We start from the raw sequence: 12,984 nt of genomic DNA, 5'->3' as shown, positions 1-12,984 counted from the left end.
TTCAAAGAGTTTTGGAAAATTATTTTTTCACATGAACTTAATTGTTTATGAATTAAATGTTCCATCACTGACTGGAGAGAAAAACAATCTATATTTAACCAAGTTTTCTGATACACATGGGAAACTTCTCCAAGGGAATTTGAGCAGGAAGTTTTTGCTGCCATTCTCCTCGTCAGTCTTGCTCGTGTTTATTTGCCTTTGTTGCACAACCTAATTTTGATTAAGAGTAAAAACAAGGGAGAACTTGCTTCATAGCAAAAATCAGACTACCAGCTAATGATTTTAATACCTAAAGGAAGTTTCCTTTTAGGGTGTTTATCAGCCAAAAGTGATAGCATTTTAGTAGCAATTTATATCTGCAATCAAAGCAACAAACTGATCACAATTTCAGAGGCACCAACCAATTGATTAGAGATTAGCTTATTTTTTGCTACGTTCAGTAAAATAGATTATAAAATGTTATAGGCCAAAATCAGCAGGTCAGACATTGAAGAAAAGTGGAAATCTGTATTGGCCATGAAAAGCCTTATCTGTACATTCCTAACTACAATTGCAATCAAATTGTACAATCAAAGCTCACCAAGTCAAATGTGGGACGAATAATCCCATCATTCTTTCCTAACACCATAAATCATACAAAGAAATGTAACCAATGTGAAAATAATTGACAGTATTGATTATATCAAATTTACATTCTGGAGACATTTTGAACATTTTCTCTTTCCAAATTAAGATTGGACATCATGTGAAAACAAGACCTTGAAACCTCTGTGATTTTAATAAATATTGATTTTTCCTACAGCCTTTATTTATATCATCAATTGTCCTGCCATCCCCATTAATCCGTCTCCTCTTTGTCCACCCCTCTGACTGATAATTCAATCCATTAAAGCCCTCCTGCTCCCAAGATGGTTTCTGCACTGCTGGGTTCCATAGCTTGACATTTTCCTCTGCTGGCTACAGTGATTTGCTCTGGCCTGAACACACAAAGGCATTCCTGCTTCTGTGACATGCAGATGATATCACTCCTTCAACATAAAACCGCGAAGCGCCAGAGTCAGCAAATGTCTGCCGGCAGCTCGCTGTAAACTGCCAAGGTCACGTTCAAACAGGTGTAGTTCTGCCAAGCTAAACCTGCACGAAAGGGTAAACAGATGCTTTGTAGCAAGTGCATATAAGAGTGAGAGAAAACAAGGAGAGGATGCTTACAAGCCAAATACAGAGCATGCAAACGTGAATCCTCAGGAGAATCGTGTGGCATTCTGAGCTGTATACCTTATAAATAAAGCAGGACTCACTTCACCTGCAGCCACGTGGCTGTGTGTCTGAGTGTACGCCTGTTGAAGGAAATATAAGAGTGCACAAATGGATTAGACAAGGCCTTTCACGTTGCCCTCTCCCTCAATTGAATCAACTTCCAAGCACACAGCAGCACCACATCACATGGTAATATCTACTAGTATAGCTTGAATTTTTGAATAAATCTAGAAGGGAAATATCTAAAATGATGAAAACTGTCCAGATGGTTTGCAGAAATCTATGTGACAATGGGTTAAAATACGTGTATTTATAGGTACTTCGATTCTCTCTGGAACACCATCTGAACACAGAACCCCAAACTAAGCTAATCGCCACAAAACATTTAGACTAATTTACCAATATTTACACTCCAATAAAGCTTAGGAGTTGACAGCACCGACCTTTTATGAACTACTTTTATGTTCTGAAGTGTATCATGTTGACCATTCTGCTATTCAGTCCTTACTCTTAGTTTCTTTACAGCTTTAACACCTCTGTAAGATAATTTTGATAGGCATGAAATTGTCATTTTGAAATTTATTATGCAATTCCCAATCCATTGAATACAAAAAGAACTAAAATTATGGGTAAATAATGTAGGAGTTTTGCTGCAGTGCGTGCTTTTTAGATTTGCTGATCGTACAGCAAAGAGCCCTTCAAGATTTTCCAACATGCAGAATTTCCATAATGGGATGAATGAAGTGTAAAAAGAGAATTAACGATAACAAGAAACGAACAACCTGGAAGGTCAGAGTTCTTTCCTGACAAAGGAGCAACTATCAGTTTGCTGGTTGCTGTTGTGTCTTGTCTCATCTATTTTGCAATTCCTGCAGCTCTGTTTGGCCTTGCAGTGGAAGTGGTGTGGTTGGTGGCAGGTTTACACTGGAGTCAAATTCCATTCACACTTCCTCACTTAATTCATGCCTCAGCAAAGGCACTCACTATTTGTATACGCCTGCTTTCATTTTTTTTCTGTGTGTGTATAGTCTGAGCACTTCCCATAAATGTATCCATAATCTTTTAAGGCAACACTTTATTGTTGAGCTAAGTTAAATGTAATCTAGGAGCACAATACATAAAGGAGTCAAGATATACTAAAGGCAAAATCCCAACCAAAGGTTGGGATTTTGGTTGGAAGTTTGTTAAACTTTATCTGTAGCCCGAGTCTCTGAAATCGGCTGTACTAAATAACTAGACTGTCAGACAAAACCTTAATAAGCTGAACTTAATGATGTTTTATGTGATTATTTATGTTTTCCTAATGTATTTTTCCACATTTATTAGAGCGCTGATGCCTTCTGCAGCATCCACAAGAACGGCCCAAGTTCCTCAATGAAGTTGAACCACAGATGGATTGATGCTACGTGGGCTGGGATGCTCCGGAGGGAAACTTGGATCGTTCTGCGAAATACAGATAAGCAGAGCTCATGTTGTGGAGTTTGAGATAACATGATGCGTGTCTGCATGCTGTCAGCTTGTGCAGTAGAACAGCCAAAGGGGGGTGGGTTGTACGTCCATTAATTAAATCAATTAGAGCGTGAAGGGCCCGTCAAAGCCTCTGCCGAGAACAACAGAATCGAACGAACTCTGAAACAAAAGCTGAACTCTCTTTATGAGTCAGACAAGCTGCAACAATTTCCTCTGAACCTTTTCACAGACAATGCACCCACATTGATGAGATTACAACTATCCACCAACAAGCGAAAAACGGTCCAGGTCACATTTAAACTATTAACATTTTACCCTGATTTTAAAAAAATTAATCCATTCTTCAACATTGCTTACATTTTTTTGCTCTCTTTCCTTGTTGTTCAGTTTTAGTAAAGATGTTCTATAGTTGAGAGCTTTTGTCCCAATTTTAAAATTCCCTTTAACGATCAGCTAGATTTCACTCTCATCATGTCTCTCCTAGTGGCTCAAGAGGTAATTTTCTTCCGTGTAAGACAATCCCCATACACATTAAAGGAAAGAGTGGGGGGACTGTTACAATTTAACGAGCAGCTCTCCGCACGTTTATGAATTTATACTCACTTTCTTTCGAGTAAGGAGAAGATGAAGTTACAATCTGCAAGATGATCTTCCAGAAAGCCTCGAACGGATCACAGCCTCCCTCGTCTTGAAACGCATTCCGTCCAGTAAAGAAGAAAAATGAGAATTTTCCTCAAAATAGGAGTTTAATTTCACAGCAGTCTGGAAAACTGCTGCACATTAATTCGCCGCTGGCTGGTTTCGTCGTTCCCTTTTGATTTGCATTCAGTGAGACGTCGTTAAGGCCAAAGAAAGGGGTAAAACTCATCAACTCAAATGACTGTTTAAAGTGGTTCTTCAAGTCAAAAAGTCTTGATTTAAAACAGGAAGATGGAAGCAGCATTGGAGAATAGCATGATATGACTCACAGTTGTTGCTGGTCTGAGAAAATCCTCACATGACAGCCCCGTATATTCCCACATATTATATCCCGCAGATCCCCGAAGATGAAAGTAATTCCAGGAAGAGAACGTTCTCCTTTTCCATCCAATGGATCTACACCGCAGATGTTTTTCCTCTCCCTGATGAATGCTTTGCATTAGGGGCGTCTACTTTTTTTTCTACCGAATTACCACCAGGAGCAACAAAGCCTACAGACTTTCCCATTCTCCAGCAAACACACAAGAAAGTTGACCTTCAAACCAGTCAATGAAAAAATTAGTTATTTTAGTCTTTCGCCAGCTTCTGCCACTTTCGTGATCCCCTTCGATGGCATCTTGGGTCTTATCATACACCACTAAACAGCATTTTGGTTTTTGTGGAAGACTGGGCTTCTACCATATTTACTCACAAACTCACCACTTCTCCCAGTTTCCTGCCCTTTCTTGCCATCCCAACCAATGCCAAGGATTAGGCAGGTTGCCCAGTGGTGAAGAGGGACAATGAGGCCAACAGACTGAAACCAGTTGTCTGGCATTAATTGGGAACTCAAGTCTGAGAGTTGGCGAAAGGAGATAATGACTGAGATGAATGTTAAAAAAAGGAGAATAAATAGAAGAAAAAAAAGTAGGAAGTACAGATGAAAGATGCAGAAAAAGATCATGGCTGAATGCCATCCAAATTTAAACAAGTTTAACATTTTGACAACAAAATGACTTTTAAGAAAAAACTACCGTAATCAACACTTTTAGCATACATAAAATGTACTATAAATTGTCAGAAAACAAACAAACAAACAAACAAAAAAACATAATTTCACAAATGGATGTAGATCAGACACCCTGACATCAGATGATCCCAGCCTAGCTTTGGCTGGCTTTAATAATTTTTGGAGTGCTAATATGTTTAATTAGCCTTTATCTGTTAACATCATAATTCACACAGTTAACCTGAGTCAAAACATTGTTCACCATCGGAAAGGTTTTAGCTGTGTTCAAAGTTCCCAACTATACAATATTGAATTCATCTACATTTTAGTATACAAGTATACTGTCACCTCGTACCACATTCACTACAACAGATTCTGCAGTCTGTTAATTTTCCTTCACATTTAATACATCTTAATTTCAAGATGCTCATCTGGAAATCAGTGCAATAAAAATGTTCAAATGAGTCATTGAGCTGCAATAAAGCTGCAATTTCATGATGCTTCCTTCATGACTACAGGCACCATGTGGGAGCACCTACTGCAGGGAGACGCCAAAATCCAGTAATAATTCATTTGTCATTAGCAACCAAAAAGAAATTTTACATATTTGGTATAGAAAAGGACACAAATGTTGCACTGCCAATGGTTATTTGAAAGCAAATACTGAAAAGGTTGTTGTTGTTTTTTTACATCTGTATGTCCAATCCTATGTCCAATAAAGCATTTCATTTTCAAATGCTCTCTTTTTATCATCAAAAAGTAAAAAAAAAAGAGAAAAAGATCTTCTATTTCTTTACTATCTCTGGATATTATGGGTGTAATTATGAATCAAGCTTACTAGCTGAAACAATACACAGTAGGTCTCAAAGTCCAGTACTCAGGAGCCACTTCCCAGCAATTTATTTTGGTTCCTGCTCAAAAACATCTGAATCAAAGTTCAAGGCCATTTATCTGATTCCAGCAGGTTGGACGCAAGCTGAAGGGCAATGGCTCTCAAGGACTGGAGTTAGAGACGGGAACAATAACCCGCACTGAGGTTATGAAAAAAAAAAAAAAAACACATTTTCAAGTAGTGTAGTTTTTAAGCACTGTCTCATAGGTTGGTCCTTAATCCCCGAAAAAGCAGTAGAATCCTAATTGTTATGATCCTATAATCATTTTTAAGTGTTTTAAATGTTTTAACGACGCATTATCAAAATCCTTAAAAGAACCATTTGCTCAGCACCCGCCAGTAGCTACAGATCAGTCTCATAATTCAACGTTTAACACTAAACAATTAATAAATTGTGTTTTAAATAAGCTGCAGGAATTGTGAAATAATTCAGTTCTAGTAGATATTCAGTCAGGACTGAATTAATGAGCCAGCATAATATTCTGCGTTAAGAAAAAGGGGATGACTGCAAAAATCATTAGCTCTTAAACCGATGAAGCCGTGTAATTAATGTTTAAAAGCTACAATTTTTACCAAAAGGTTCCCCAGTTTCAAACACAGCCAAATCCTATTGAAACCCATCATATGCATGTTTAAAATACAGAAGATTTGTGAGCTGTGATCTTGTGTGACCCTTTAAAACACTGAGGCATGTGAGATTATGCAATTAAAATACAATTTTAATTCTAAATCCCAAGCCCTTAATGTGTTTCACCACAGATGTAAACACAGTGCGACAGTTACCATGTCTCTAGATCACTGGGTCATAGGAACAGGTTGAGCTATTATGGCTGCTAACCCTCCCAGTTTAACAACAATCCCGTTCACCAGGTTACAGATCCCCACTAAGACAAAGGCCTTTATTTTGCTATCAACATGATGATTTTCATGAGTAATTTTCTGCCTCCTGACCGCCCATCTGTTCCTACGCTTATTAATTTCTCTCTCTCTCTCTTTCTACTACAGAGCTTAAATTTTCCCAACGGGAAACAAACATGTTGCTCTCCTCGGGACAAATATACCATATGTGAAAAATATTTCCACTTCCTAAATATGCTTCCCCATTTCTGGATCCTAAAGTTTACGGCTAAAAATTAAGTTATTGTATTTTGCCAAGCAAACAAACAAAAAAAAAAATAGAAAAAATAAATAAATAAACACCCCATAAGGGACAGAGAATTAATTATAGCAAAAATGATTCTGTAAACCTAAAAACACACAAAAAAATATTCTAGTTACTTCCCAATAGGAAAGTCATAAGATACAAGTCACAAGATCTTTGGCAATGTTTCTGCTCCATTTTATTTATACATATTTTTGAAAAAGTCACCACAAACACAGATAAAAGGTTTTGACCTCTAATGGTTTCAAACCTCTAATGAAATTTATCAGACAAAGCCTGTAGGCCTTTAAACCACCAGCAGTGACTCAGGACATTTCAAATGCATTAAGCAGGAGAGGAAGAGGAGCAATTAGTCTGATGTCATGACTGCACTTACGAAGACTTCATCTGTCAAAATATTCCTCATTGGATCACTATATACATCTAAACAGAGAGCCAAGGCAAAAACTTAAAAGTAGATACATTTTTGAACAATAAAGGAGAACAAACCCAGGAGCATACATTGAAATACTTTATATCCAATACTGAAGCACCAACCTGCAATACGACCGAACCTAGAAGCTCAGAGTCCTTGCAGTTCATACACCTTGTATCAAACTGTTGTTCAAAGTGCTGAGGAACAAAAACATGTTTTCAAAATTAACTTCATTATGTCGTTAGCCAGTTGCTGTTGTGTCTTCAGCACACTATGTTCAGGAAAACAACATATATAAATTTACTAATCATTTACTAAGTTTACTATGTTTTATTTACCCAATATTACAACCAGCACTGGACCAAGAATCACCAAGTACCCAGTGGTTACCATTTTATAACATTCGACTTTGTTCATTTGTGATAACTAGTGAAGGAACTGAATGTGAAATAAAGGTTCAATTTATGCTGCACCAACAATTTTTTTTGCATATACTTCACTTAATTCTCAATTGTCCATTTTTGAACACATATTGTTTTTAAAAATGGTCTAAGGTGTTATTAGCTGAAGCTCAAAACTTCTAGCTAATAAAAAAGAACAAAAAAGGAAATTAATTCTTATAAACAAAATTATGGTACAAAAAAAAAAGTTTTAATCCAAATTACAATGAAATCACAGCCCTTTCACACAATAAAGAAAATGTTTGCGATGTGAGCTTTATTCCAAAATTAAAAAGACCAACAGGAAACAATGGTAAACCGAAAGCATTACCAAAGCACTCTGTTGCTGACCAACTGTCTATAAAACAAACATTAGAGATGGTTCAGATTTTCAAGGCTACGACAAGCCAGTGTCTTCTTGGGATACACTTCTTGGTCAGCTAATGAGTATGACTGGTGATCGGCAAGTCAAATTCAAAAACTGAATCAATATACGCTCAGAGAACACACAGCTAACGTGAATGCTAAAAAAAAATTAGCCAGTCAGTGAGATGTTTAAAAAATAGTTACAAATGCTAACCAAGCTAATCAGTAATACTAAAGTAAACAAGAATTTTGATATTTATTTATTTTAACAGTCATTCATCTCAAACAGTGTTGCTTCACATATGTTCTTGGTATAAATGATTGTTCTCCTGATGAGAAAGCTAGAAAAAATACTTTTTATACACAAATTACCATATCTTTTCTTTAACCAATTCAAAATCTGAAGCTCTCGTCTTAAAAAAGATTTTAAACAAAGAATTATTCAGAGAAATTTTATTCTGAGAAATTGAGGTTGGCGCCAAGTAAAGTAAACATACAACTTGCTCTTCCTGTTATTATATCTAAAATACCCGGTCAGCCTTTGTACCTTTCCTCAGATTTCAGAGATGATAAAAATGTTAGGCATTCAAAGCTCAAAGTTTCTCTGCTTGACATGTCGTAATAGCAGTTTCTGTGACTCAGGTCTAGGAGTCCAGAATGTGCTGTTGCCTTCCACCTACGTAAAACACCTGAGTGAACCTTATCTTAGTCCCAAAATAATAACGTGGTGAACTCAGAGGGTGTGTCAGCAGAATGGGTGTGCCATAGAAGTGTAACTGAATATAGGAATAGATGCCTTCTTGCACCTGTAACCCCTTCATTAACATTGCAAACCTGTAGTACAACTTTGGGACTCTTCAGAAAAATGCTGATGAATCAATGATAATTACTACAATGCATCTTACAATCCAAAGAAACTAGACGTATAGGCATCAACAAGCCTTTGGATGCCATTTTGGCTCCAACCACTTGATTGGTGATGGGGTAACTTGCTTGACGAACCCCTTAAAATTTGCTATGACCTATTTGGGGTTTATAAAAGCCCCACTGATATAGTGAACAGGCCCAGAATATCAATGGTTATCCATTTCTTTTACCATTACTATTAGCAACATAGGGCTTAAGATGTGTTCAATGTGTCTCGGAAATCTGAGCTGGAACTGAAGTCACACCTAGGTTAAGTGATTTAAATTGGTAAGTCGGAAAAGAGGGATTTGTTTTGATGAAAAACTGGTATTGACATAAATAATATTGATTAGCTTGTTTGGTTTTTGCTTTTTATTTATTTATTTTTTTTCGAATCAAGTAGCAATATGCAACAAGTTTCTTCCATTTTAAGAAATAAAGATCGACCACTGCAACAAATAAAAAGAAAAAAAGATCAACTTAAATGGTCACAGATATAGATTTACTCATTTTTACTCTGAACCTAGACTGTCATTGCTAATGTTGGCTCACAGCAACATGCCTGGCATTGAAATCATACGGCTAGAAATCAACTGTAAAATATACAATTAAACAGACATTTTTAAAAGGATCTCTGTTTTCTGTAATAAATGAATAAAACTTGACACATTAAAGCCCCACAAATCATTCCTAGGTTAAAAAAAGCACTAAATTCAACAATCATTTGCAGCAAAAGCATGCGTCCCACAGGTTTAACAATACAATCTATCATGAGGACCGATGAACAAATACCCCTTACATTTTATATGTGATTATTATGGTAAATTTTGGGATACGAAAGATAATGCTCCTCTGAGGGTGTTATTGTATTATTTTATTCTCAAGATGAACTTATTTAAAGTGTAAGCACATTCTTCATTATTGTCCAATTTCTACCACCTTGGGTGATAATGTACTCTGGAAAAAGTAAAGTGATCAACTGGCTAAATAAAGTCAATTAACTTACATTTATTATAAAACATTAAAAGATGCATGCTATCATTAAATTAGGCATTTATTTTGCTGTTACTTACCACTTTCTTTCAGACGTATATTTTAAACCTACACACCTGATCTAGGCATCAACTGATGGATACGTGAATGCCAGTCCAGAAAGTCCCGTTTGTTTAGAAGTACAATTCCTAAAATTATTGGAAGCACATGTAATTAGAGGGATGGGTGGTGCAGTTCCCAACGAAAGCCACTAGAACCATTGACAAAGCTAGGCATGTGGCACCAGTCGCTAATCTCCAGTGTTTTGGCAAGTAAGGGTCATTGTGTAAGCTGTTGCGGCTTCAACAGGAGATGCACCACACAACAGGGCGCATTATGATTGAATGAATGAGAAAACGTCTGCCTGGATTTATTACAGACAATAAATGTGATGGACATTACAAATAAAAAGCAGATGTCTCACTACATTGAGATTTCTCAAGACCTGTTTGTGGATTGTAGCCCTCGCCTGCAGGCCTTTATTAAGTGGCCCCGAACAAAAAGATAGGGAAATTATAATGTAGATGAACGTAAGCCTTTTGATTTTGCTATAAACATTAAGGAAAAGTAGACATGAGACAGAAAAGGGATAAATCAGGGGCGAATTGAGGTTTGAGCTCGATGTGTGGTTAAACCACATCTCAGTGGACAAAGAGCAGGCGTCAAAGCGTGAAAGTGACACCAGTAAGCCGCCGTCTTTGTCCCAACTTTTACTACAGTTTTCAGTCTCCTCAAAGACATATCAAACTAAACTATAAAGACACAAAAGCGTCTAAAGTAACCGGTTCAACCCCACCAACTTAACACAGTACATTTGTAAGGTTTGCAGGCTCTTACCTTAGTGTTCACTCCAGTGACAATGGGCAAACAGCGACACGCTCAACACGCCACAGCCCGAGAGCCAAACAATAAGTAACTGAGCCCGCGTGAAAGTGACGAAAACCCCACTCACATCCACATATCCTCCACTTTAACTAATTTTCCTTCTTTTAAAACACGGGCTGGGCATGTAGTGCCCGACCTGTCCTCGCTTGTTTTCCCTTCGCAGGCTGACTGCCTCCACCTCGATCACTTCTTTCAAGCTAGCTAGAACGAAGTACAAACTTCCGGTCAGACGTTTCACAATAAAACAAAAAGAAAAGTTATGTTTACTGGCCATCCATTTAAATTAATAAATGTAGGTGTGTTTCTGCTTCAACACCTAAGTCAAATGATTTGGACTTGAGCAGGAATCTGGAGAAATTGACTCCATACTGAGGAAGTAATTCAGTCAATTGAGAAAGGTCTTTTGGACCAAGGACACATTTAAAAGACATTGGCCTTTGAGGACAGGAGGTGAAGACCTCTGTTACACTGACAATTAAATTATCAGTGTAACAGTCAGTGTCTTCATTATCACACATGTTAACAGGTAGAATATTATTTGTCTGTAAGTGCTGTTAAAACAGGAATATGGGTAAGCATAAAGATTTGAGCTAGTTTGACAAAGGCAAATTGTGAAAGCATGTTGATTGGGTCAAAACATCCCTTGTGGGTGACGTCGGTCTTCAGAGCTCAGTTTCTATTTCAGCCCAGTTGATGGTCTATTGCATGTATTGGGCAGACAAGTCCGATCCGCAGATGTACCTACCTCACAACAAGCGTTTGGTAACTGTCCTGTTGGTAACACATTGGCACAAACCTCATAGCACACCTTTGAGGGTCAGGTAGGGTCCATGTGTTGAGAAGTTAGGACTGTTTTGGCAACAAAATGGGAAGCAACACATTTCAGGCGGATAGTCATAATGTTATGCCGAATCAGCAATGAACAGTAATTGGTCACTTTTTTAGGGATTTCTGTTATTTGTTAATATTAAATTGAACCAGACAATCAGGTGGCAGAAACTCAGCGCATGTAAGCATGTGGTGAGAGCACCTTGCTTCAAATTCAAATCATAATGGGGAGAAAGGAAATTTAAGTATCTGGTCTGAGTGTTTCAGATCAAAAAGTTACATTTAGGAAATTTGTATATTCAAACATGTTTACTTTAAAAATTCATCCAGATCTGACTTAATTTGCAATCAGATTTAACTTATTTGAATATGGTGCAGACTTAAAATACTTTTGTGATCAGTTGCTCAACGTAAACCTTTACACAGGTTGAGGTCGGTTCCAAGAAAGGAACCGACCTTCCTTTCTTGTTTCTATTTTCTCCTTTGTTTTTAACTTTGCAGTGAATTTGGGGTGTCGAGCTCTTATTATGAAAGAAAAAACTTTTAATTTCCGGTTTGACGTTGAAGTTTTCCTGCAGCTTTGTCTCGGGTACGCTTGGTGACGTCGCTGACGCCGGGACTAGTACAGGACAACGCCGGAGGAGAAGGGACAGATTGTGGATGAATATGTCGCCCCTTGGCGATGGCAGTGAGAAATGGGTGATACTTTCCTTGCCTCTTTTTTTTAGCTCACCCATCAAACCCTTTATTGCTCACAGTTTGCAGAAAGACCATATTAAGCATCAAAGGCCACCAAGTTTATAAATATTTCGATTGTTCACAGGAAAATAAACAACCTCAACCACAATGGCACACGTCATAATACTTAGTTACTCATATACTAAAATTGGACTGTTATTTCCTTTTATGGCTTTATTTTTAGGGCTTTTTGACAACCTTCACACAACGTGGTAACAGTATTGGTCTAACTAAAGCAACTAGGTTGTAAATTCTCCACCACATTTTAGATTATGCAATTTAGCAGGACATAGCTAGACCAAAAAGACTTCTCCAGTTTGAAAAAAGTGTTTTCTTAAAGCCTAGGGTTGTTTTTATGGTAGAGTGAACGGTCGCATTGTGCAACTTCTAATAAATATTTTTTTAAATACCTAAAGAGTGACTAAAATAAAAAAAAGAAAATAGAAATAAACAATATGTATTGTGTAGATATTGGGTTAACTTTATGTTCCAGCAAACTATTAAAACTCATGTTACTCCAAACTGCTACACCCAGTGTAATACATGATGGGAAAAGCAAGGGTTAACTGTTTTTTTGTTGTTGTTGCTAATAACAGTATTTGTTGCAGTGAAGACATATTGAACTTACAGTTCTTATAGATAATAGTTCTGATATTTTTTTTAGAGACATTAAATTAGTGTGCCCACTCTAAAGCCTGTCATATTTTCTACTGAGTCGAATCAAAGTCAAATCAAAGTTCATTTGTATTGCACATTTCAGCAACAAGGCAACTCAACATGCTTTACATCATCAAAACATAAGAACATCACAAAAACATTGTACAATCATCGATTGTGAAACCAGTAGCAAACATTTCATTTTGTCAAACGCCATAAACAAATCATCAAATATGTTGATCATTGTTC

At 37.1% G+C, this 12,984-nt stretch overlaps 1 protein-coding gene across 1 annotated transcript in view; it reads right to left on the bottom strand.

Moving 5' to 3' along the window:
• The window catches only part of nck2a (NCK adaptor protein 2a), a 33,648-nt gene extending 22,924 nt beyond the window's left edge, over nucleotides 1-10,724 (bottom strand). Inside the window, exon 1 of the mRNA XM_044131204.1 lies at nucleotides 10,465-10,724. The gene's annotated coding sequence lies outside the window, so the exon portion shown is untranslated. The remainder of the gene's footprint in view (nucleotides 1-10,464) is intronic.
• Nucleotides 10,725-12,984: the final 2,260 nt, after the last annotated feature.

The sequence above is a fragment of the Gambusia affinis genome, linkage group LG11 (genome assembly GCF_019740435.1).
Source record: "Gambusia affinis linkage group LG11, SWU_Gaff_1.0, whole genome shotgun sequence".
In the NCBI taxonomy this organism is placed as follows: domain Eukaryota; kingdom Metazoa; phylum Chordata; class Actinopteri; order Cyprinodontiformes; family Poeciliidae; genus Gambusia; species Gambusia affinis.
The sequence above is the reverse complement of the archived record's forward strand: the minus strand, read 5'-3'. Positions and strand labels throughout refer to the sequence as shown.